Raw genomic sequence first — 26841 nt, forward strand, 5'->3', positions numbered from 1 at the left:
GCATGGAGGGGAGTTTGCTGGGTTTTAGGCCACTTTGGAAGGGGTGTTGGGCTGCAAAGAGAAGGGGGGTTTCGGGCCACGCGGTTAACCGTTGGAGTATCAAACGACCTCCAAATGGCACGAAACTTGACAGGCGGTCTACCGGTGGCATACCAAGGCCACTTGACTAGCCTCGGTCCATTCCGAGAACGTTTAACACCCGCTCACAACGAGAGACGAAAGGGGAACGCCGGAGGGCATAGGAGTGCCGGATTGCAAAACGGACAACGGGGAAAATGCTCGGATGCATGAGACGAACACGTATGCAAAATGAAATGCACATGATGACATGATATGAAATGCAGATGATGACATGGAAAAATGCAACACGCAAGCAAATGACATGGCCATGACAGCGAATAACTGAAGGACACCTGGCGCATCGGATCCGGGGCGTTACAACAAGGTTCCACTAAAAATTACCCGGTACCAACTCCCGCAACTGCTGCACAATCTGTGCCTCTGTCATGGAACCATTGGTCACCTTGACAACTACTGGGAAGGAGCTCTCCATCACATGCATCGATGGTGCAACATCAGGCGAATAAAAAAACATCAACTCCTGACAGCAAACTCCATATATATTAACCACCGGTTTTGGATCCGACAAAAGAGGACACTCACCAAACCCATGTCGCGACCTCATACAGTAGTCACATAGCTTCATAGTACATTCAACGACAAAGTGTCCCAACTCGCCACATCTATAGCATGGTAACTTCTTCATCTTGATAGCCCATTTAGAAAGCTTTTCACCATCATTCTTATCCGTCCCCTTGTCGAACACACTGTCTCCGGTTTTAGTGGCCCCTGGACCGATCACCAGAACGCTGACCTCCACAAGAGCCCTCACTGTTTCTACAGCAACCTCGGGCAGAGCAAAGAGCAGCTGATGCCACGATAGGAGTAGCAGCCGACTCGGCCCCCTCCGTAATCACGACCGGTGGCGGTGCAAGCCGCAGTGGAGGAGGGCGGCGAGCCCCTCCTCTCCCGCCACGAAAAGTGTGGTGTCCTCCTCGGTTAAAATGATTGTTTGGACCAGCCACTCCTTCAACAAAGTTCCTCGGCGGTCCTTGGAATCCGCATCCGGTCCACCGCCGTTTGATGTCTACTACACAACTTGTTATTGTAGACTCGTGTTGGGCCTCCAAGCACAGAGTTTTGTACAACATCAATTTTTCCCTCAAGTGGATGACCTAAGGTTTATCAATCCGTTGTCTCTCTGAAACAACCCTGCAACCAAATAACACTACAAAAAAATACACTTCCGTGCTGATACATGTTTGTCACAGTAGGTCGCGTTTTCGGTCATGCATGTACATCCTGACGATTTTATGATAGAATCAAGATAGTCATACATGTGCTGTCGTAGAAGTGTTCCATGACATTACCAAAATTATCATCACGGAAGTGTCCACTTCCATGACGATAAATCGCGCATCATAGAAGTGCTTTCACCAAGGGTGACCGACACGTGGCATCCACCGTAACGGAACGCCATTAAGCTATCGGGTCGGGTTTTGGATCCGATAACCCATTAACAGCCCCGACCAATAGGGACTTTCCACGTGTAAAATCATCATTGGCTGGAGGAAACACGTGTCGGCTCATCATTGGGACATATGTCATCCACTCATTGGACAGAAGGCGCCTATGATACGTCGACACGTCGCACGGCCCAACAGAGGCCCATTCCTGTGAAAAGGCTGACCCATTTGACTTGGTCAAAAGGTGGCGGGCCGACCCATGGAAAGCCTGTTAACGGCCTGTTCACATATAGCCCATTTACAGCCCGCTAACCCAAGGCCCGTTACGCCCTATCCGAATTAGGCCCAGTAGCGTCATCTGGGCCATCCAATATGATTCCAGCCTGTTTTCACTTTTGGCCCATGTATGGCCCATGACGTATTTCGGCCCATATGAGGCCCTATGTAACTCTTGTCCTATTAACGGCCCGTGGTGAAACTGGACCATAATGAACAGTGTATCACTTTACAACCATTAACGGCCCATGGTGAAACTGACCTGTAATGAATAGTTTATCACTTTATACCCATTAACGGCCCGTTATTCCGTTGGGTCGTTTCCAGCCCATGTTATCTTTTGGCCTTCTCAGAGCCCATTTATTCTTGGGCTCATTTCCAGCATTCGTTTACTTATGGTCCGTTACTGTCATTTTCTGCTTGTGGGCCAAATTCAGCCCGTGGTTACAGTCGGCCCGTTTGTGGTCCGTTAATACGTTGGGCCGTTTTCATAGCATCATCAAATACGGCCTATTAACGATGGTCCATTATGGCCGGCCCATGAACAGATGGTTCCATCTCTAGCCCGTTTACGGCCATAATGCGGCCTGTTATTGGCCCATGTTTGGCCAATCGATCATACGGCCCGTATAAGGCCCATTGATGATACGACCCATAGAAGGCCCATTGTTTCTACGGCCCGTAGAAGGCCCATTGTTTCTACGGACCGTAGAAGGCCCACTGTTTCTATGGCCCGTAGAAGGCCCACTGTTTCTACGGCCCGTAGGAGCCCAGTGTCACTATAGTAAATATTAGCCGATGGTTATTATGGCCTAGTTTAAAAAAATAGGTTATTGCAGCCACTAGCAACCTGCGGAAAAAGAACTGCACTGACTACAAGGAAACAAGTAAACAAGACAACAAGGAAATAAATAAGCAAGCAACTTATGCTAGGCTATCACGGCTATTACACATATTACATCCACTGAGCATCGAAGTTCGCCACCAGTGCAAATATAGGGAACAAAGCAGCATATAAACGCCGCAGCAAAACAAGTCCAGAACTGAAACCACTTCAAAAGAGTTCAAGAAACAATATCCTGGGTACCCATAATGCTGGCAAGATGCTTAGCAAGCTTATTAACTTTCTCTTGTTTGGCGCTTAAATCCTCCAGCGCTTGCTATTCCACAAGAAAGTACGCATCTGAATTATGCAGGGACTTCCTCAGTCCTTCGGCTTCTTGCCGTAGCACAGCTGACTGATGCCTTTCATCTTGTAGCTGAGACTGAAGAAGCCGAAGTGATTCAGGCAGTGAGTTTGAAGAGCTTGTGCCAGCGGTACTGGCCAGTAACTCGAACACTACATCAACACAGGACTGTGGGGTTTTCTCACTGTCTACAAGACCATTTTTATCACCTTTCTTGGAGACCAACAGGGTTGTCTCAATATCTTGAACCTTATCTGCATTACTTTCTCTACCATTGCATAGTGGGGTGCTCTTCTCCAATATTCTGTTTGCATACTACAAGAGAAACAAGCAGACACATCACAGGTTTAGCTTGTAGTATATGAAACTCATTTTGGTAAACCGGTTCAGTAGTAAGGTGGACAGGATAACAACATGAAACAAACATATATCTATGTACAATCGTCACTGTATTGTCCATATCATTCTAGTTTATGTTCCCTAATCAAGATAGAGACACAGTTCAACTCATATATTTTTAAGACACATCAGCATAGATAGAATATAAGTGTGAGAAACTACACAGCATTGGCAGCACTTGTAATGTGCATCACATGAGAACATAACTGTTTATACAAATTAAACTGAAATCAACATAGAGCAAGAAGTTAGAACAACAATCCAGTTAAAGAAATAGGTTTAAAACATACCTGTTGTGCCATTGGAGTTTCAATTGGATCCTTCAAATTCGAAAGTAGTTGGTATGAGTAAATACAGTGATGCAACAACAAAGGAGTATGGACCATAGCTACGGAATCTGACCTGAGAACAGTAACTCTTCTGCTTTAAACGTGGAGTTTGGGTTAGCTGTGGTGGTCTTCGTGCTTTGGGCACTACAGTTGCTTTACAAACTGCTCGTGTGGGGGTACTCTGTGGTGGACATGGTGCTTTGTCAACTAGAAGTGGGTTACTATCCGCTGGGGTTGTGGTTAGATGGGTTGTAGCTGGTTCTCTGCCCAACGGTGTAAGTGTGCAATCTAGAAGAGTCTTGATTATGTGTGGTGGGGCTAGTTTGTGGGCCCGTACAACCATGGTTCTATCTGCATCGGCGGGTAGCACTGTCTTTTGGGAAGAACGGGTTTTTGCTCCCTTAGATACTGCCATCACCCCCTCCAATTGAAATGGCTGATAAACAAGAAAAGAAATTGAACGTACAGACAATGTATGATAGACAAATGTGGTAATTCACATATATGTTGTCTAACCAAACAGGACAGCATGACACAATTTCACATATATGATGCCTAACTAAACAGGATAGCATGACACAGTTTCAGATATATGATGGATAACTTAACAAGATATAATGGCATAATTCAACATATGATGAGTACCTAAACAGGATAACATGACAAAACTATATGATGTCTTTCTAAAATAGGTTGGGATGAAATAATTCACATACATGTTGTCTAAGTATATAGGATGGCATGATATAATTGACATAATTGATTCATATACTAAGCAGCTGGCACTCGCATGTATGATCTCTAAACTAAGCAGATGGAATTCAATATTGTGCATATGATGTCTAAACTAAGCAATGCAAGACACCATATGCATCATATGAGAAATATAAACATTGCAACTTAGAGCATACACCGCAGGTGGGATATAGGACTGGTCATCTGTCTCTGAATCCTCCTCTGAGGACCTCCCTGTAACCATCGAGATATATGCTTCAACAGGTACCATTGCCTGCTCTAAAGACCTTGTTTTCACTCCAGATTTTTCCATAACCGGCTCAAATGGCTGATACACATGAAGAGTAGTTCAATATACACAGATTGTCGACAAATGGAATACGTAATGAAAAAAAGATGGCATGAGATAATTCACATATATGATGCCTGGCTCCATGGCGGTGCATAATTCACATATATGATAACTGGCTGAAAAACATGGCATTGCATAATTCACATATCTGATATAGAAAGCAAACAAGAGGCATTCACACAAAGCATGTCTAATCTAAGCTATATGGCATGGCAATGCAAGACACCATATGCATGATATGAGCAATATAACCCAGCCAAGTTAGAGCATGCACCTCGGGGGGGGGGGGAGGAATACGGCTGGTCATCTATCTCTGAATCCTCCTCTGAGGAGCTATCTGTAACCAGCAAGAAATCTGCATCGACAGGTAGCACTGACTGCTCAGAAGACCTTGGTTTCACTCCAGATTTTCCCATGACCGACTCAAATGGCTGATGCACAGGAAGAGTAGATGAATGTGTAAACATTGTTGACAAATGGAATACATTATGGAAAAACATATGGCACGATACAATTCACATATACGATGACTGGCTAAACAGGATGGCATTGCATGATTCACGTGTATGATGCCTGGCTAAAGAAGATGGCATTGCATAATTCCCATATACTCCCTCCGTTCCTAAATAGTTGTCTTTTTAGAGATTTCAAATGGACTACCACATACGGATGTATATAGACATATTTTAGAGTGTAGATTCACTCATTTTTTCCGTATGTAGTCACTTGTTGAAATCTCTAAAAAGACAAATATTTAGGAATGGTGGGAGTATGATATAGAAACCAAACAGGTGGCATTCACACAAAGCAAATCTAAACTAAGCTAATGACATATAAGATGTATAACGTAAGCAATGCAAGGCGCCATATGCATGATATGACCAACATCAGCATGCCAGGTTAGAGCAAACACCTCAGGTGGCAAACAGGCGTGGTCGGCTCCTTCTAAATCTCCATCTGAACAGTTATCTTCCTCTGGAATACAATCTGGAAATGCAGGAGGGGGGGCCCACTTCGCCCACCATGGAGCGGCGTCTGCATGACATTATATTCCCACGTAACGGTCTTCTCTTTTTCTCTACATGTTCAGTACGATTGTGTACAATATCTGACATGCATAATAAAAATATAGTTAGATTTTGTAAGGCCTAAGGGCTGCATGCAAAAATCAAGACTGATGGTAGCAAACGAGTGGATGGATCCAAAACTAATGATAGCAGGTAGATTATAGCTTCAGTTTAAAAAGATAGACAATGGATCATCTATTGTTTGTTGCCCACCCAACATGAACCACATAGACGACCCCAGATGAACCAGATAGTAGACAAATACTATTCGTTGCTGGCTCGATATGAGACCCATGGGCAATTCAAAACTCAAGTTTGAACGATAAAGTAGCAGGTAATAATAACCGATGTATAACGTAAGAAAACACGAAAGACTGTGACCTCTCTTCCGGAACTATGTAGTCCTCAGGTTCATCTTCTCAGTCGATGATGGTAATGCAGTTGGCGTGGCTACCGGCAACGGGGAAGATGATCTGAGGCGGCGAAAGAAAGTCTGCAGGGGGGATCTCTACTGTAGTGAACGCTTCTGTCGATGGTGCACCTCAGGTGGGGTGGATGACGGCACGACAGGAGCAGGACATAACACACAGAGTTTTCTTTGATGCCTATCTAAAAATGAAGTAAATCTGTAAGGGCTCCTTAGAATTGGAGGATTCTATAAACGCAGGGACAGGAAAAACACATGAATAGGATAGGAATGCACGTGCAAAACAGAGCTTTTAGAAACATAGGATTTCAGTCAACCTGGGTGTTTGGCTCACATGAATTGGAAGAACACAGGAATGGAGAAACGTGGTCAAATTAAAGTCAAACCACGTGAAAATGAAAAAATAAGAATCTTATTATGCCAGTAATGCAATTAGTTCTGTTCTTTGTGCATATTAATTTGAAAAGGACGTCCAAGTGAATAAAATTCCTACGTTTTTTCTTCAAAAGAGACACCAAAGGAAAAAATCCTCCAGTTTTGCTTTGCTCCAATCCTTCTAACAGATTTGCACGAATAGTAGTTCCATAGCAAAGGATCCCTGAGGGATCGACATGAATGCAGAGTAACAAAGTGATGCGACGAGTGTACAACCTCTTTGGCATAGCCTTGTGGACCTCAGCATCATTGGGTTGGATGTGGAGGATGGTGATGATGCTTGTGTGACTATCAGAGGCGGGGAAGAAGATCCCAGGCCTCTGGAAACAGCGCCGAGGTACTGCCCCGCTGTGATGGACGGTTCCATCGTTGGAGCAGCTCCACTAAGGTGTACGGCGATGAGGCTAAAGCAGGACAAGACAGGCAATGTTAATCTGAAGTGGGACCCTAATATCATCTGCAATAGATGATGTAAAATACATCACCAAAAAGTGCTAGACGTAAAACGCATCAGCCATGCCACGGCCGCTCCAACAGATGATGTATGTACTGTTCACTCTGAACATAACTGAAGAAAATGAACTTTACAGTCGAAACTGAATTTTACTATCGAAACTGATTGAACTAGTAACAGAGCATTGCAATAGATGTTTAGGGCGTTTGAGCACTAGTAGCAGAGAAGTAGTGATCTAAATCAGCAGATGCTCGAGCAGGGAACACACTAGCAGAGAGCAAGTCGTGCAGTAGCACTGCGAGTGAGTGCTAAAGCAACAACTCCTGTAGCTGCCGGAGGTCGTGCAGCAGCAGCAGTGTAAGCGAGAGCAAGAGCAGAGCAGCAGCATGAACGAAAGCAAGAGCAGTGCAGCAGCACGACCGACAGTAAGAACAGAGCCGTAGCACGAGCGAGAACCGAAGCAGCTGCAGCTAGTGCCGTTGTGGAAGTCGCCGTCGAGGAAGCAACGACATGGGGGAGAGACGCCGTGGATGATGTGGCCGGCGAGGGTGCCGTCGATGGAGACCCGCAATGTCTGCTCGGTATCGAGCACCGGTAGCCCCGTGAGATCGAATAAAAGATAAAATGCAGCGGTGAGTGCAGAACCTCCTTGGTGGCGCCGAGTTGGCCTCGACTTCATCGAAGGAATTGGTGAGGATGCTGCGGTTCTGGTGGGGCAGGTCAAGACGACGCTGTGGGGATTGAGGTGGTGCGATAGACGAGGCGAACATCGGGGCAGCTCCTTGGAGGTGGAGGACGGGGCGGCTGATCCGGCGGGACAACGAGATCAAAAACGGATCCTCATCCGGTGTGGTGGATGAGGGACGGTGAGCTATTGTGGTGGACGACGTAGTCGGGGAAGAGTCTCCGGCTGGGCAACGGTCGTGAGGTCGATGGAGGAGCGTGGGGTTTCGTGGGTTTTGGCGGCCTCGGTGTACGAATGGGGGGGAGCCAATCTTAGAGACGCGCTTGTACAAATGTAGGATAAGTTACCTGCATACCCCCACCGGTTTTGACACCGCGACGTGGAGCTTCATTTCCGGCTGAGGGGTAGAAGGGGGATTTCATGTGTCTGGGCTGCGGGGCCGATTTCGGATGAGGAGGGAGTTCTCGCGCGCGTCCAAATTTCGGGATAACAAGGCGCGACGTGGGTTGAAGAGGCGGGAGTTTCAAAGCAGGTGAGACAAAAGATACTCAAGCTTGAAAATTTCGGGATAACAAGGTGTGGATTCCTTGTTCGGCAGAACTAACTTAACGTGTAAAAAAACAATTCAAACAAGACACAAGAGAGTCATGTCCCCTTTTACTATATTCCTATAGATGCCATTGAAAAAACTACAAGAAAAATGTAAAAAAATCGGGAGAACAAGATTACCCTGCACAGTACCAAATCAATTTGCACTTCCCTCAACAACAACAAAAAACAAATCAATTCCCACCAGAGAAAGAGTAATGTCCCTTTTTATATGATTACAAATGCCAAGATCTCGAATTTCAATTTTTGAATCCACATTATGTTGTCGTTAGGTGACCTTGCAGTTTATAATTGATGTAGTCGTACATTTTGATCTTCCATCTTATATGAACATTTTACTCCACCATGTGAACATATATATTGTCGTCTACCATATGGACTAAATTTGAATCAATTTTCCTTATTTGAATACGATTGTTGTCAAGTTATACAATAATTTAAATATTATCTTGATAACAAAAAACATGCATATAGCAGTAATCATATTTCACTATGAACTACATGTACCATACGCTCTCCAATTCAAATATTTGTATTCATTTTATGTTGAATTCAAATCATAGTACATTATTGGTCTAGGTAGCGAGATGTTCGGGTTAATCTAAACCCTGTTTTCATATGTACAATTTTTGGCTGAATTGGGATAAGTTTTGGTATAAGCTTCTTGAAAAACCGGAGATTATCTCAACAAGCCTCGTGGTTCCGAGAGGGAATGTGTCATCTTTGTGTGCGAAACGATATATGTTGGCTCCCCCTAAGTTTCTTTACAGAGGCAACATAGAACCATATGAGTACCCTGTTAAATTTTGGAATTATTTCGGGTTCATTTGGCCTTTGTATACATTAATTGAGTTTCTGGACTTTTAATGTGCATAATCTAAATATGAATTGCATGCACATGCTCCGGTGCACCAAAGTGGGTTGAAAAATCACATGTGTGTCCTTGGTTGAATTTCTAGGTCCCATGGAATAAACGAGAACGAAATTCAAACATCTGGGCGTCATGACTCGGCCGAGAACATCGAGAAACTTAGATTTAAATTCATGTAAATCCAAAACTTGCCTGGAAATCATGAAACTTGGCATGGTGTCATGTCATGGCACTAACATGTTGTGGTAAAAAATTGGGCTGATTTGGAAGCTCGTGGTTCTAAGAGGGAACGTGCCACCTTTGAGTGTGAAACGATATACGCTGCCCCCCCTGAGTTTCTTAACAAAGGCAACATCGAATACATGAGTGCCCTGTTAAATTTTGGAATTATTCCGGGTTCGTTTGTCATTTTTTTATACATTAATTGAGTTTCTGGTCATTTAATGTGCATAAGTCAAATATGAACTACAAGAACATGCTCTCGTGCACCAAAGTTGGTTGAAAAATCACATTTGTGTCCTCGGGTGAATTTCTAGGTCCCATGCAAGAAATGAGAATAAAAGTAAAACATCTGGGCATCGTGGCTCGACCGAGAACATTGACAAACTTGGTTTTAAAATTCTTGTAAATCCAAAACACGTCTAAAAATCATGAAACTTGGCATGGGTGTCATGTCATGGTACTACCATGTTGTGGTAAATTTTTTGGCCGAATAGGAACATTTTGGTATAAGCTTCTTGCAAACCGAAGCTTCTTGCAAACCGAAGCTTCTCTCAAGAAGGCTCGTGGTTCTGAGAGGGAATGTGCCACCTTTGAGTGCGAAACGATATACGATGTCCCCCTTGAGTTTATTTACAAAGGCAACATAGAACTACATGAGTGCCGTGTTAAATTTTGGAATTATTCCGGCTTCGTTTGGCCTTATTTACACATTAATTGAGTTTTTGGTCATTTAATGTGCATAATTCAAATTTGAACTACAAGCACATGCTCCCGTGCACCAAAGTTGGTTGAAAAGTCACATTTGTGTCCTCGGGTGAATTTCTAGGTGCCATGCAAAAAATGAGAATAAAATTCAAACATCTGGGCATCATGGCTCGGTCGAGAACATTGAGAAACTTGGTTATAAATCATGAAACTTGGCATGGTGTCATGTCATGGTAGTACCATGCCGTGGTAAACAAAATGGTCGAATAAGAACAAATTTTGGTATAATATTCTTGCAAATCGGAGTTTCTCTCAAGAAGGCTCGTGGTTCTGGGAGGGAACGTGTCACCTTTGTGTGCATAATTAAAATTTGAAATACAAGCACATGTTCTAGTGCACCAAAGTTGGTTGAAAAATCACATGTGTGTCCTCGGGTAAATTTCTAGGTTCCATGCAAGAAAAGGGAATGAAATTCAAAATTCTAGGCGTCGTGGCTGGGTTGGAAACATTGAGAAACTTAGTTTTTTAATTTCTATAAATCCAAAACATGCATGACAATAATGAAACTTGGCTTGGTGCCATGACATGGCACCAATATGCTGTGGTAATTTTGCAGTCTGATTTGTGAAGGCGTACACATTAACAATCAATAAAGTCATTTTGGAACAAGTGCTTTCACGTTACAATCGGAAACACAAGTATTATTGAAACCGTGGGCGTTCTACTTACTAGTACCATTTACGTGACACCATGCGTCCCCATTTTTTATTAATTAGGAGGCGCCGTGCAGGGTAGCTATTTGAGTACGAGAGGCGTGCGATCAGACCCCTGCGCGTGCTTATCAGGAGGAGAGCCCTTTGACCTTCATCTGCCGTCCACCTCTCTCCCAAGGTCTCCATTAATGGCGCCCGAGCCTCTGTTTAATGGTGTGGCTATGTCTCACTCGACTAAGATTTAAGAGAGAAAAAAGAAAATCTGAAAGCACGGATCTTGATGTAAGATCCAACGGACCTATATAGCATCTACTGCGACTTATAGCAAGACTGATGAATATATAAGGACGATTAATTGTCTTACATAATTAGAAAGATAATTAAAAAAAGCCACATGCGGCTACACCCGAAATACACAAGGGCAAAAGAAGAAGGAAGACAAGATCTGGCTCGCTGATCTCTACTTTCTTGATGCGTTGCTGCAGGCCGCGGGAACTAGTCTCCACGGTGAGCGGCGATGAGCTCTTTCGTGTCCTCAAGATGCTGCTTGAGAACATCCATGGATTCCACCACCAGCCTTTGGCGCTCGTTGCGGAGCATGTCATTCTCGTCCATTAGTTTCTTGACGATGATGCCGGTCCTCTTCAACAAGGCACTGGTCTCCTCCTGTTGGTCTGCACTTCGGACAATCTTCTCCCTCGGCAGGTCGTACTCGGCCCAGAGCCTCTCATTGCCCTTCCTTAGTTGCCGAATGACGCCGGTAGCCTGTTCAAACGAGGCTTTCATGTCGTCCTTCAACCTCGCCCACCCGGAGATCTGATCCATCTGGCTATGGACGATCGCATGCATGCGCCTGTAACAGTTGTCGCCTTCCCGCCAGAAATTTTCCCAGGCCGCCGCGGCGCAGCGGGACATCTTTGCTACATTCGCGGCGCGGCAGGACATCTCTGCTGCTTCCGCAGCGCGGCCGGACCAGTCTGCTGCATCGACGACGCGGCGGGACCTCCGTGCTGCTTCAGCGGAGCGACGGGACCTCTGTGCTGCTATTTCCGTGCGGCGGGATATGTCGGCTGCTCTCGCAGCAAGGCGGGACATCTCTCGTGCTTCCGCTTCCATGCTCGCCTCTCCCTGGTGGCAATCTCTCGACCTAGAACTCACGCTGGCCATGGCAGATGCAAGGGAAGGATGCTGAATGACTTGTTTGTTTTTGTGGATGAGGAGTTGAGGAGGAATGTGCAGTCATCTTGGCATACTAGTATTTATAACCGAGTACTAATACGCTCCTAAGTGGGAAACCGTTTAGGTTGTGATTGGTGTGAACAGGTTTGCAATTCAATATAGCATGGAGTAATTTGGAATGTGACGAGACGCAAGCTCAAAATTTATTGACGGTTCTAGTTTCAAAGTGCGGCACTATTCCCGGATGGAGTAGTTCTTTTTCTGCTCCATCCTTTCCATTTTATAGGGCTTATCTCAAAATTTTAGTTTTTCCATTTTATAAGGCTCAATTTGGTTGTTCCCCATCACATGTTCAGATTCCAAAGTGCATTAAATCATTGCATGCAAGTATTAAGAGAAAATTGACCAACGCATGTACTTTATGCATGCATGCATTGCAATTAATGCATTGATAAACATAATTTTTTGAGAAAAACAAGAGCATTAATTATGTGCTTTTGCAAACTACAAAAAATATTCCACCACTCACCATCATGGTTGGTGAGATTTTTGAATTAAGCCCTATAAACCGGAAAGGAGGGAGTACTGCTGTGTATGTGCAATAACTGGCACCGTCGTATACATATCTTACAGTTAATGGGGCGTTCGACAGGAATAGCCGCGTGGCGAGCTCTAGTCTAGTCTTTTTTTCGGACGCATTAAACCTATCTCTCGGGACTTCTCGCACACACCATCGTGCCACCCACAAAAACTTGTACTCTGAGTTTAGTACATTATACAGGAAGAGAAGAGGTGCACGCACGCACTCGTCCTCTCACACACGCGTCTGTTTTTCTCAAAAAGGAGGATGATGACCCCCGGCCTCTGCATCTGGGAGTCACACACGCATCTGTAGCTACGAATAGTAGTGTTCTCAACCATCCGATTGGCTCTATCATGGATGTACCTATATACTAAAACATGTCTAGATACATCTATATTTTGACAAATGGAAGGCATGTATTGTGGAACGGAGGGATTGCTTGTCATCAAAATTGATAAAAAAGGGACGTATCTAGAACTAAAATACGTCTACATATATCTCCTTTTATCCATTTTGATGACAAGTAGTACTTCTTTCCCAAAGGAACTTTATATCCAACAGACACAAAATATCCGTTTGACTGTTGGAAATTACTGATCTGATGTCAAAGTAATTGTTGCATCGCCAGCAAAACCCACCATTTCTTAAGCTAAAGTAGACCGAGGTAATCCGTATATTAGCATATTACTAAGATAAACAGAAGGCACTGTAGAAACATTTAGGACGTGAGCTTGTCAATCTGAATGTGGAGGGACACCAGCTTAGCCCCGGCCAGCAGCTTGGGCGGAACTGTGAAGAAGGTCAGCTCCTGCACGTCGACGTCATCGGGATCCTTGCTCCAGTGCAGTAGTACTCCATCATTGTTCGACTTCCCCAAGAGGCGAAGAGCCAAGCACAGCCCGGACGCTCGTGTGGCAGTTTCATGTGTAGAGTACTACTAGTCTAGGATAGTGTGTACCATGCCTGTAAGCTTAAAATCGTTGGGGGTCGGCTCCATGCTATGTGGCCGTCTCGAAGTTAAAAAAAATTAAAATAGCCTTCTGGCCCTACCTGTCATCCTGGTGATTGTAGTTTGCACGCTCATCTGGTCAAGACAGGAATATATATTTTAATTTGTTTTTTCGAAATGGGGGGACTCCCCGGCCTCTACATCAGAACGATGCATACGGCCACATATATTTTAATTTATGGTGGGTAAATGTTAGAGGTTGCAGCAAGTATATTGTACACTCGAGTCTTTCAGCCAAGTTTAGAGGCAAGCATGTGGGCCAGTGCTATGATGTGTTGCGTCAACTCGTACAATGAGGAGAAGCTTGATTTTACTACTACACGCCTTCTCCCTCGCCCATGCGCGCGGTTGCTCGCAAACGAGGACAGGCTTTTGCTTGGTAGTACTTCTACAACAAGCTATCCGTCCCGCTCGCGGTGGACGGACATGCAGCAGTGGATTCGACACTGTAGAAGAAGTAGTAGTAACATCATTGTTCGTCTTCTCAAAGAGGCGAAGAGCCAAGCGCAAACCGAACGTTGCAGTTGCGAACATTGGAGCACGCATATAGCCAGGCTCTTGCATGAGACAAAATTGCTATGCGAGCCCTCTATTGTACTAGTACGTACAACTACTTGCTAGTATAACCCTGTAAACCAGAAAGGAGTATTTGCCCTTCTAGAGATTTCAACAAGTGACTAGACTACACCAAGACGGAGTACATATGGAGCAAAATGAGTGAATCTGCACCGTAAATAAATACGTATGGTTTTCCTCTCCGAGGTGCACAATATTGAGTATACTGACTAGTCTCTTTTTGACACACATTTATGTTTTTTGACACAGTACAGACGCAAGCGCTCATATACACACGCATACACTCACCCCTATGAACACACACACGCGCGACACTATCATCTTGAAATTTACGAAGTCACCATAGGCACCTCGTCGTCAACGGGTCCATAGGTGCTTGAATGCCAAGGAGGGAGAGGGTAGCGGTTCCCGAGACGTTGAACGGTGCATCCTCAATTACATGCAGAGGGAATTAAGTGGAGAAGCAGAATGGAGCCAGCATGATGTGAATGCAACAGAGTTTGGACTCTCATATAATAAAGGCGCCCCACCACTCCAATCCATCTACTCCCAAGTCTCTGCGCAACACTCCTCACTCCAATCCAAGACCAAGTGACCAGAAGCCTCAAGCACCTATGGAGGCGATGGACGCGAGCGGCACTCGGCTATGCCAAATCATCCAAGGCGCCGGCCTGCGGCCCCGCACCGCGCAACATTTCCAGACGGTGCTGGGGACCGCAGGCATCGTAGCCCTCACCGACGCTGGCTTCGCCTCTCGCATGGACGACACGATGGTCAACTCCATCCGCAAGTTCACCGCCGTTAAGAAGCGCGCAAACGACCTTGCCGTACTGCTCCAGCCCGCGCGCCCAAGCTCCTCATTGCCTACCACCCTCATCGGCCACCATGGTGACGAACTCTTTCAAGCCCTGGTGGCCCTGCAGGTGCCGGAGGTCGCGACGAAGAATGTGCACCTCGAGGCCGCGCTCGCCACGCAGCGCCTCGCCATGCAAGAAACCGTCGACCTGCACATCCACGTCTACGAGGAAATCGTCTACATAGGCCACTACAAGGCAAGCGAGGACAGAAAGACGTTGGCCTTCTTCCAGCGGCCGGAATCTTTGGACGCCATTGTTCAGAAGCACGCCGACCTGGCAACAAAAGCCGCTGCTACTTAGGCGCCGCTCGGTGAGCCGGCGCCGTGAGTCGAGGCGGTGGACGTCGTTGATGGATGCATCTCTTCTTCTTGCCTCCTGTAACTAGCACCGCAGCGCCTCGTGGCCTTAATGTTTTATTAGTATAGTACTCCCTCTGTTCCCAAATATAAGTCTTTCTAAAGATTCCAGCAAGTGACTACTACATACGGAGCAAAATGAGTGAATCTACACTCTACACTATGTCTACATACATCTATATGCCGTATTCCAGTTGAAGTAGTATCTAAAAAGGCTTATATTTAGGAACGGAGGGACTATATGGCATTTTTATTCCAGTCGCAATGTTTTCACTGTGAGGTGGGGCCACGGTTGAGCAAACCCACCCTGCCCACCGGGCGTTGGCCGAGTTTAGAATTAGAAGAGAGAAACGAGGGAGGAGAGCTAGCGGTAGCACGGATGCTGTTGTCAGATGGGACTCGTGTTTATAGAATAGGAGTACTGAGCACTCGTGCCTCTATTTTTATTGAGGGAAAAGTTAGTTGTATGTCTAGTACCACTAGTTGGGTGCGTGCGACCTATAGCTATCATCACTTTAGGTCTCCTTTTCGAACCGCAGCTACGCTTCACAGTACATATTTTTTCATGCATTTATCCTCCTATATGTACTCCTAGGCTATTTCCACATGCTCCCATTCGCCGACATGTGGGACATAGAGCATCTGGGAAGTAGTGCATGCACGACTCGGAGCATATGCCGGGGAACTTTACATTTCAGACCTCACGAATTACATGCAAACCCCCCGCAGAAGAATAAATAAATGAATGAATTACTACATGAAACCGGATTATTTTCATGGAAACTGGAGCACGTTCATTAAATTTTGGACATAACATGTTTATAAAAAATGACCGGACCTAAACCAGTCTAAGGGCCTCTTTGATTTTTCCCGCAAAAAGGGCCTCTTTGATTCACAGGATACTGAAAACACAGGCATGGGGAAAGTATGATGGCGATGAACCGAGACGAGGAGAACTCTAACTCAGTTAGAGGTTAGAGTTAGATTCTAACCCTGAACTAACTCTAAACCAAAGAGGTGTATGGATGGCAGGGTTAGATTGACAATAAATGCTCTTTCTCAATCATTTGACTACTTTGGACCCTATTTCCTACCGGATTTTGTGTGACCGGCTCTTCTGTGGCCTCCTCCCACTCACAATTGACATAAAACGAACCATCTATACAAATCAAGCATGCAAAACATGATAATTTTTACTTTGTCCATACAAATGAGATATCCCACTTAAACATACAAGTCGTCAATCAAGCTTCACAAAATAAAAAAACACTTCATGAAACAAAGCATGAGCTAACTCATCACGGAAGTCATTCACGATAGGGAGGGAGCCCGGAGCCCCTCACGCACCAAGGGAGGAGCTCGCCATCGTCGCTCTGGAGGAAGGCTCTGTAGAGCCAAAGCCCCGGGAACCCCTCCGACGCTGGCCCTTGCGAGTTGAGGTCGACACCGGCATGGGTAGCAGGGCCGCTTGCCGCCGACTCGGAACTTAATCTTTGAGCCTCTAGAAATAATGCAAGCCTGTAACTAAAATACCTAGAAAGGTGAACTGAATCTTTGGGCCTCTAGAAATAATGCAAGCCTGAAACTGAAATACCTAGAAAGGTGAACTAAATCTTTGGGACTCTAGAAATAATGCAAGCCTGAAAGTGAAATACCTAGAAAGGTGAACTGATCTTTGGGCCTCTAGAAAGATTTATTACCTCCTCAAGCAGCATCAAACAATTCCATGCGTGCACCACAAATCTATACCAAGTTTGATCAGGATCTACTTTTCCAAATCAGAATTAGCGCTAGAGCAAGCAAGATCAATGATATGGTCGTGAGACAGAGAAGGAACGAATAAACTCACCCCTCTCGCGACCTCCCTGGTAGATGCGCTGCCGCCGGGCGCGACAGAGGGAGAAAAACGACTGGTCAAGGGGGAGCGGGGCGACCTTCGAAGGCCGGAGGGAGAGGGCGGCCGGAGTAGGGCGGCGGAGGCCAGAAGGAGAGGGTGGCCGGAGGAGAGAGAGGGCGAGCGGCCCTATGGGGAACAGAGAGGAGTCGTGCGAGAGGGGGGAGCGATTTGGTGCGGGCAGGGGAGACTTTTTTAGTTCTCTTTTAGTGGGCCCGAGGATAACTAACCCAATTAGAACCTCTCCACCGGGGTAGTTTTTTTAGCTGGGTTAGAGTGAACTAGCTCAAACAACCCATCTTGTTTCGATAATTTGAGGCTATTTCAACCCAAACTAGATCTTACTCAAGGACCCAAACAAAGAGGAGTGTTACTGTACATGCTACAGTGTGGACCGTAGCACATTGCTTTTTATGGCCATATCACCACATTGTTTTCTCCTGCTGGTTCACTGGGCTACCGTGGTTCGCACTGCTGGTTCACTGGGCTACCGTGGTTCGCACTGCTGGTTCACTGGGCTGCCGTGGTTCGCACTCCTCCGACCTGAGTAGTAGTACTACTAGTATATACCGCATCATTCTTTCCTCCTTCTTACTACTCCGACATGTGGGAGAGCCAGCATCCGGGTCGACGTGTCATGCACCAGATTAGAGCGTGGAAGGGAAGGGGGCATCACCCCGGTCGGAGCGCCAGTAATTGATGACTATAGTGAGTGGTCATATCACAAGTCTTTCCATTAGTAATGCACCGTCAAATCGCACAGCCCGACCTTTGCAGCAGTATGTTTGAGAATCCGCCACTCGCTCACCCTCCTCGCCTCTCTGTCAAACCGCCTACCCGAAAACTACCGCGCGTACTGCCCGGGAAAAGCCCCGCCCTCAACTTTTAACTATGCAAAAATAGTTCGATCTTGTTCGTTCTATATAAATACATTACTTACTCTATGTTTATTCACCTGTGGGGTTGTTCAATGAATGTAGGGGCGGGGAGCACAAGTGAACAATACTGTAGTACTACTAGTAGTAAGTAGGAGTCATACAGTAGTCACCTTAAATAGAGAGTTTCTTTTCTTTAATGCCACGTACACAAATTGAAACCCTTATTGTGGAGAGAAAAAAGATAATTACTCCACTATATATGGACGCAAGGCCCTGAACGCTTGCTTTACTAGATTTGCTCTCTTCATTCTCTCATCCTGTCCAGATATAAACAAGACATCGGTAGCGACATTTTCTCTCTGCTCACCGCTGGTCATAGATCCAGCTGGATCCCTTCGGCCGGTATGTGTAGAGGACTAAAAGGTGCATCGTTCACGCGGTCATCGCCGCCGAGGGAGGAAACCCACAGCTGCCAGAGGGGCTCGATCCTCTGCCCGTGTCGTTCTCTCCGACACAGCGCCGGCTCGGGTGGTCCTCCGACCCTTCTTCCTCCCTGTCGTATTGTCCGCAGATCCGACCTGCCGCCGCCGACATCCCGGTGACCCTCAGGTATAAGTTCTTCGAAAGCGGCCTTGCTCTACTGCCCCAGCTCCCCACGTGTCTGCATGTGCATCTTTTTCTACTCCCATCAGCTCTTCCAAAGCCACCTAAATTTTTAGTATTATTAGAGGTAAAGCTACTTCATGCATTCAAATCTAGGGCTTTGTTCAAACAACAAAGAAAGGGGGGAAAGTTGTAGCATGAATCTAGGACTTGATTCAAAGAGGAAATAATATGGTGAAAGTAGTAGAGACCGGATACCCAACCGGTCTCTTGGTTGAAAAGGGAAATAATGGGAAAACGCAGTACAAACTAGATAAGGAACAGATCTATTATTGGTTCAAAAAAGGATAGAAAGTGGCGGCTGGTGGACAAGTCAACAGAGTATGTCCAGGATTAGATTTGCTGCCATCACATAGTAAAAGGTCTCCAGAATTAGATTTGTTGCCCTCACATAGTAAAAGGTCTCGGGATTAGATTTGCTGCCCTCACATAGTAAAAGGTCTCCAACATTTGATTTTCTGCCCTCACATAGTAAAAGGTCTCCAGGATTAGATTTGCTGCCCTCACCTAGTAAAAGGTCTCCAGGATTAGATTTGCTGCCCTCACATAGTACAAGGTCTCCAGGATTAGGTTTGCTGCCCTCACATAGCATGAACAAACTCGGCATCACCACTTTATGCCTCCTTGTAGGTACATTGTGCTGATGCGTCCACTGTCGCATGGCCTTATACCAACCTTTTGCTGTTGTTAATGTAAGGGCGCATGTAAAATGAAGCGATCACACTGTTACCTTAGGGTCATGTCTAACCAGTGTTATTGTTAATCTAATGCCTCCAGTGATAAGATGCAATTAAAATGTGTTACAAATGGCACTTCTGCTGTTTTCCCCAGTATGATAAGTAAGGTGCTCCTTTACTCTACTGAGTGTCCTGGTGTCCCCATGGTCCCATGCCCTTAAACCAATTCTTTAGCTGCTGTTGATTTACTGTGTCTGGTAAACAAGCAATGCCACCATTAAAGTAATACCATATTTGAGGAATCTCATTGTTGATCGTAATGCTTCTGGTAACATGAAGCATTGCTGACGTTTTAAAAATTCTATTATCCTTGCGTGATCGCCATGAACATAATTACGATGCTTCTTTTCATTTTGTATATGTTTCGTATATTCTTATTGACCAGCAACTGTTTACTTTCTATCTTTTTGTGCAGATAAGGATATCCATTTCACCTTGTTGCTATTGTGACCTTTTGGTGAACTGCACAAAACACTTTTTTTTGGAATGAGTGTCTTGTGTAGTTCAACTAAAATGTCACATGGGCAACATCTCTCAATTTTGGTGGAACTGCACAAAATGGTGATTGGAGTTTCCAAATCTCTGGCAAGTTCTGCTGGTAATATCGTGCAACATTTTATTAGCCTTTGCAAGATGGAGCCGTCACTGTCACCACAATGGCAGTTTATTTTAGTGGTACTGCACAAAAGGATAAGAAAATTATAGTTGCACCTTACATGAGCTGGACAGCCAACCTTAATGTTCCTCAAATTTTAGTGCAACTACTAAAGAAGAACCTGCCAGCTCATGAGAGCAAGTACTTCTTGCTAGCTGAATGATGTAATCTTTGCTTCATTTAAGGTGAATTGCAGAAAAAGGCGCATGAATTGAATCATGGAACTCCAGGCAGACCTCATCCTAGTGGAGTTGCAGGTTGAGTTCAAGGAGGCCACTATTAAAGTGAAATCATGCTCTCCATGTTTGTGCTATGCAAACAGGAATACTCAACTAGAGATGTTGTGACGGTCAGGAGCATTCGCCAAGTTCTTTGATTGTATGACATGGCTAGCCAAGATGGATTTAATCCTGATATTCACTTTTTCAAAAGGCTCTAATGGGTTGGTTCTGAATCTCGTAAGCTGGAAATCAATGACATGTGTAGGCATCTTTGTTGTACTTATTATTTGAATCTTATTTGTTGGTTCTGAATCTTGCAAGCTGGGAATCAATGAGATGTGTAGACATCTTTGTTGTACTTATTATTTGGATCTTATTTGTTGGTTCTGAATCTTGTAAGCTGGGAATCAATGAGATGTGTAGGCATCTTTGTTGTACTTATTATTTGGATCTTATTTGTTGGTTCTGAATCTTGCAAGCTGGGAAACACGGCATGATGATGCAGAGGACAACAACCATAACAAACAGTTCAAACTTGGTAGTATTATCTTTGTGAAAGTGCGACAAATGTGCTGATCGTGTGCGTCCTGAGAATAATAATTCTAATTGGTGTGCATGTTGATCCTGTGGCACTGATAGAACGAGCCAATGCATTGCTTGTTTTAAGTATAAATTTCTATTAAAGCTAATTAAATTTAAGTAAAGTGACCACTAACTCCTGTTATTACAGTACCAATACAGACCCGCTCGTGAACCGACGTGTGGCCGGAGTAGGTTTCTTAATGGAGGCATTTGAATGCGCCCAGGGTGCATCTTCTGCCGGGCGTGCAGCGAACGAGGGAGGGGTAGTAACTGTTGTCGCCTGTACACACTCAGCTTACTGTTGAATCCAGTTCCCCAAGAGCTGAAAAACGAACTGCCGCCGCCGCCTACACACTCGTTCACTCGAAGAGACTCCAATGGCGATCCGATGGGTGAGCCTGCTGGTTATGGACTTCAGCAAGGAGTTCCCCTTTGAGTTCGCCGTTCAGTCCTATGGCTGCACCAAGTTGAATGTGATGTACACCAACGATACGGACTCGGTGAAGCTCTGCCTCGCCTCAGTCCTATGGCTGCACCAGGTTCTGGAGCATTAGGTCGTTTCATCGGCAGCGCCGACTGCACCTTCGCTATGGTGGAGAGAAGGAAGAATGTGATGATTCGTCCATCTGGTGCAACAAGCTTGTCGACATCCAGAAGCAATACAAGATCATCAACAACGGGCAGGAGAAGGACTCCGTGGTTGACCTCGCTGAGACCATCATCGACCCCTGATACGCCAACATGAAAGAGGATGACCTGAACACGTGGGAGGTACCTCTGAATCTAGCCTACATAACCTACATGGTCAAGGACGCATACGCCTGCTACGACATGTACGGGTAGATCTTGGACATGAGGGCGTGTCTGCTTCCCGTAACCGACGAGTACACGGACAGCCGCAGCGTCATGATCAAGCGTGCCAAGAAGGTCTAGATGTTGTACTTTATCTGTTTATAAGCACCTTTATCATCTGAGTGTTTCATGCATTAGCCTATGTGTCGTAATTATCCGTTTTGTCCGAAATATTTCTTTTGAGAACCCATTAACCTGATTGCTTTCTTTAGTGGCTATTTGCTTATGTATGTAACTAGTTCACTTGTCCGTTAAAAAAACTAGTTCACTCGGCTGTTGTGCTTTGAATCTCCTTCCTCCCAACGTATTCCCCTCCTCAGGTGGACCCAGCAGGTCTCTGAATTTTCTCCCACTTTCTTTTTCGATGTAAACTGAGTTTTCTCCTAGTACTATTCCCTAGAACCAACTCAACTGTCCCACGTCTAGCCTAAAAAATAATAATACCCCACGTACTATTAACTCATCAAATTTAAATGATATTTTATGTCGTAAGTTGAAAGTTCTTACAAAATAATATTAATAATTGTTTATATATAACTTGGCAAGTTAACTCCTAGTGATTGCGTACATAAGCTTGCAAAGATTTTACTGACCAATGCAGTAATAGACGTGCAATCATGTGTTTATGTTTTTATAACATTTCTCCATCTAGCCCAACATAATATTTTCACCCAGCCCAACAAGTCCGCGGATTTCAAGAAAAATGCAAATGGGATTTAAACGGGCTGCATAGATGCTACATCATTGTTTCACCCAGCCCACCAAATGGACTAAAAAACAAATGGACTGGCTGACATGTGGGCCAGTAGGTCAAAGCCTAAGAAGGTGTTGGATTTACATCCAACGGCCGGCATTCTTCTTCAATCTCTCGTCTTCTTCCCCCAGCGCTGCCGGAACCGCCTGCTCTAGCCTTCGGCATCCGGTGGTGTTGTTTTGCGCTCCTCAGCAAAACGCTACCCCGACGACGGCCATGCCATCCCTCCACTCCGCACCTCCTGTTATTCTCTGCCGAGTGTAGGCCCACCCCGCACCCGAACCAGTCAAGTTTTCGACTCCTCTCCATCTGCGACTCCATTGCCGCGTCTTCCCCATCTCCGGGTCGTTCCAGTCTGGGGCCTCGCCGTCGTCCATCGCCTCGGTGCGCTCGGCGCGGCGTGGTCAACATGCGAGAGTCACCGGAAGAGGACTGTACGTGGAGAGCCTGACGGATGGGACCCATGAGGTCCATGGTCGCACGCAAGGAAAGTTCCGCCTTATTATGCACTATACGTGGACTGTACGTGGGAAGGGCTTCTATATTTCACGAAAAAAACGTTCCCCCCGCTGACAGGTCAGACCCACCAGCTATATCTTCGCACGCAAGGAAGTGCCTCCTTATTACGCACAAAAAAAATGAATACCCCCTGCTAGCTAGGACCCACCATAGTGGGTGGCTGACTTGTGGGCCTACTAAGTTGACGAGGACGGAGGACTTTGTCAACTTAGTCAATATGAACGATTCTAGCTCCAGTGACCGTACGATGTCCATCCAACGACCATAGTACTTCTTCAACCTCTGGTCTTCTTGCTCCAGCCGCCCAAAGCAGCGACGGTCGTGCCGCGTGCTCCTGCCTCTCGTGGCCGGCTGTGATGCCGCGGAGGCCTCACCTCCCCCTACTACTCCCACCGCTGGCCTAGGGCATCCCTCTACTCACCACACCCCCTGTTATTCTGCGGCGACGGCAACCTCACACCGCAGCCGAACCAGTGAACCCTCGTACTCCTCTCCGCTTGGGCATCCACTACCATGTCTTCCCCGGCTCCGTGTCGTCCCCTTCCTAGGCCTCGCCGTCGTCCACCGTCGTGGTGCTCTCCACGCGGCGTGGTCAACGTGGTCAAGGAACGACTTCCATCGGAAGAGTACTGTACGTGGAGAGGCTGACAGCTGGGTCCATGGCCACAACCCAGTTTTTTTGTGATTTGCCAAGTAAGTCGCTTTGTCAGGCCTGTTGGGCGGCAAATCTTTCAAGACGAGGAGAGCTTCATTTGGCTGGCCGAGAATATGGCCTATCAGTAATGAGAAATGGGATGTACATTTTTAAAACACATCAAACCGACAATTGGTTTCAAATATCTTTTTTTCATTTCGAGTTTTTAAATTGCATTTAGTTTTATGCATGGACAATTTGTTGGATTTTATATTGATATACATTTATTTTTAAAATCATTTTGAATGTGACTCGAAATTTCGGGATTAAAAATAGTTCAGACCACACCAAAATATGCAAAATATCGTATAATTTTTTAACCGTGGCCACAATATGGGTTGTAATGCTAACAAAAAGAATATGGGCTCCAAAAAAACATTAAGAATTAGCAAATGGGCTGTAAATTATTAGAAATAATGGCAGATGGGTTGTATGCTATTTTCCACAGATTTGAGGCTTTCCTAAAAAAAGGTTGACGCACAAGTAGTGACTGTTGGATTTCCATTCAACGGCCATCGTGCTTCTTCAATCTCTACTCTTCCTGCTCCAGCCGCTCAAACAAGCGCCTGCGGGACTGCCTGCTCCCTCCTCCCCGCGGCCGGCCTGCTGTCGCGTAGGCCTCACCACCCCGCCGTACTCCCGCCGCTGGCCTAGCCATCCCTCTACTCATCCACACCTGCTGTTATTCTCCGGCAACGGCAGATGAACCAGTAAACCCTCGTACAGTCGTACTCCCCTTCGCATGGGAAACAACTGTCGAGTCTTCCCTGCCTCTGTGTCGTCCCCTTCCTAGGCCTCGCCGTCGTGCACCGCCCTGGTGCTCTCGGCGCGGCCTGGTCAACATGGTCAACGACTAACATGCATCTAAAGTGGACTATACATGGAGAGGCTGACAGCTGGGTCCACGGCCGCACGCAAGGAAATGCCTCCTTAATACACGCAAAATAAAGATTCCTCCACCTGACATCTGGGACCCACCGAAAGGTCCTCTGTATTTCGTGAAAAAATGTTACCCCCGCTGACAGCTTGGACCCACCAGCTATATCTTCACACGCAAGGAAGTGCCTCCTTATTACGCAAAAAAATGAATACTCCCCCTGCTAGTTGGGACCCAGTATAGTGGCAGGCTCACTTGTGGGCCTACTAAGTTGACGGGGATGGAGGGCTTCGTCAACTTAGTCAATACTCCAATGACCATACGATGTCCATCCAATGGCAGTAGTGCTTCTTCAACCTCTGGTCTTCGTTCTCCAGCCGCCCAAAGCAGCGCCGGTCGTGCCACATGCTCCTGCCTCCCGTGGCCGGTTGTGATACCGCGGAGGCCTAACCGCCCCTACTACTCCCACCGCTAGCCAGGCCATCCCTCTACTAACCCACACCCCCTGTTATTCTGTGGCGACGACAGCCTCACACCGCAGCTGAACCAGTGAACCCACGTACTCCTCTTCACGTGGGCATCCACTGTTGCATCTTCTCCGGCTCCGCGCCGTCCCCTTCCTAGGCCTTGCCGTCGTCCACCGCCGTGGTGCTCTCGGCGCGGCGTGGTCAATGTGGTCAACGACCGACTTCCACCGGAAGAGTACTGTGCATGGAGAGGCTGACAGCTAGGTCCACGGCGGCCGCAAGGAAGTCCCTCCTTATTACAGCAAAATAATTATTCCTCCACCTGACAGCGAGGACCCACCGGACGGGCCACCGTATTTCGTGAAAAAACGTTTCCCCCCTGACTGCTGGGACCCACCAGCTACACCTTCGCACACAAGGAAGTGCGTCCGGGCAAAAAAACAAAATGATTCGCCCCCCTAAGTGTTGGGACCCACCAGGTACATCTTTGCACGCAACGAAGTGCCTGACAGTCGGGACCCACCTGGTCGAAGCGTACGTAGCGTTGTCATTCTGGTCACGAACGTGTACGTAAATATATACTGGTCGATGTAGAGGCGCGCACGTGTCGTAGTAGAGGCGCGCACGTAGCATGTACACGTATGTACAGTGGCCAGTGTGCAAGAAAGAAAATACGGCCACCTATGTGTACATTCGGGCGGGGTCTCGAACGCCTACTCGCGCATACGTACAGCCAGGGCTCGTGTTCATGGCTGGGTCGGAACGGAGAAACATCGTCGTCTTCGTGTTCATGGGGAGGAAACGAAATGCGTCGTGTTCATGGGAAGGCAACGGAATGCGTCGTGTTCATGGGGAGGCAACGGAATGCGTTGTGTTCATCGGGAGGCAACGGAACGCGTGGGAGCCAACCGACTGGGTCGGAACTGAATGTGTCGTCGTGTTCATCGGGAGGGTTTGGACGGAACAGGCGATGGAAACGAGGCCTGGCGTACTGCAGAACAGAGGAAACGACCTTGTGTTCGACCGGCCACGTTCGAAACGGGATCCTGTTCATCGGGAGGGGTCTAGTGTACCGCAAAATGGAGGAAACGGACCTCCTACGGTCGAACGGGGGTCCTGTTGATCAGGAGGGGTGTGGCATACCGCAAAACGGACGAAACGAACTTGTGTTGGAGCGCTACGGTCAAAACGGGGGTCCTATTCATCGGGAGGGGTGTGGCATACCGCAAAACGGGACTCCACGGGATACTGTTCATCTCCACCATCGACCTCCTCCAGCCTCCACGAGCTACCGTCGACCTCCTCCAGCCTCCATGGGCTCTTGTTCATCCAACCTCCATCGCGCGCTACTCCACCGGCTACTGTTCAACCTCCCCTCCACAAGCACCCCTCCACCGTCTACTGTTCATCCAGCCCTCCACGGGGTCGTCCTATTCATCCAGCCCTCCACACCACGGGGTCCTGTTCATCTAGAGGCAACGCCACCGCTCACTGTT

Source organism: Triticum dicoccoides, chromosome 7B, assembly GCF_002162155.2.
Source record: "Triticum dicoccoides isolate Atlit2015 ecotype Zavitan chromosome 7B, WEW_v2.0, whole genome shotgun sequence".
NCBI classification, from domain to species: domain Eukaryota; kingdom Viridiplantae; phylum Streptophyta; class Magnoliopsida; order Poales; family Poaceae; genus Triticum; species Triticum dicoccoides.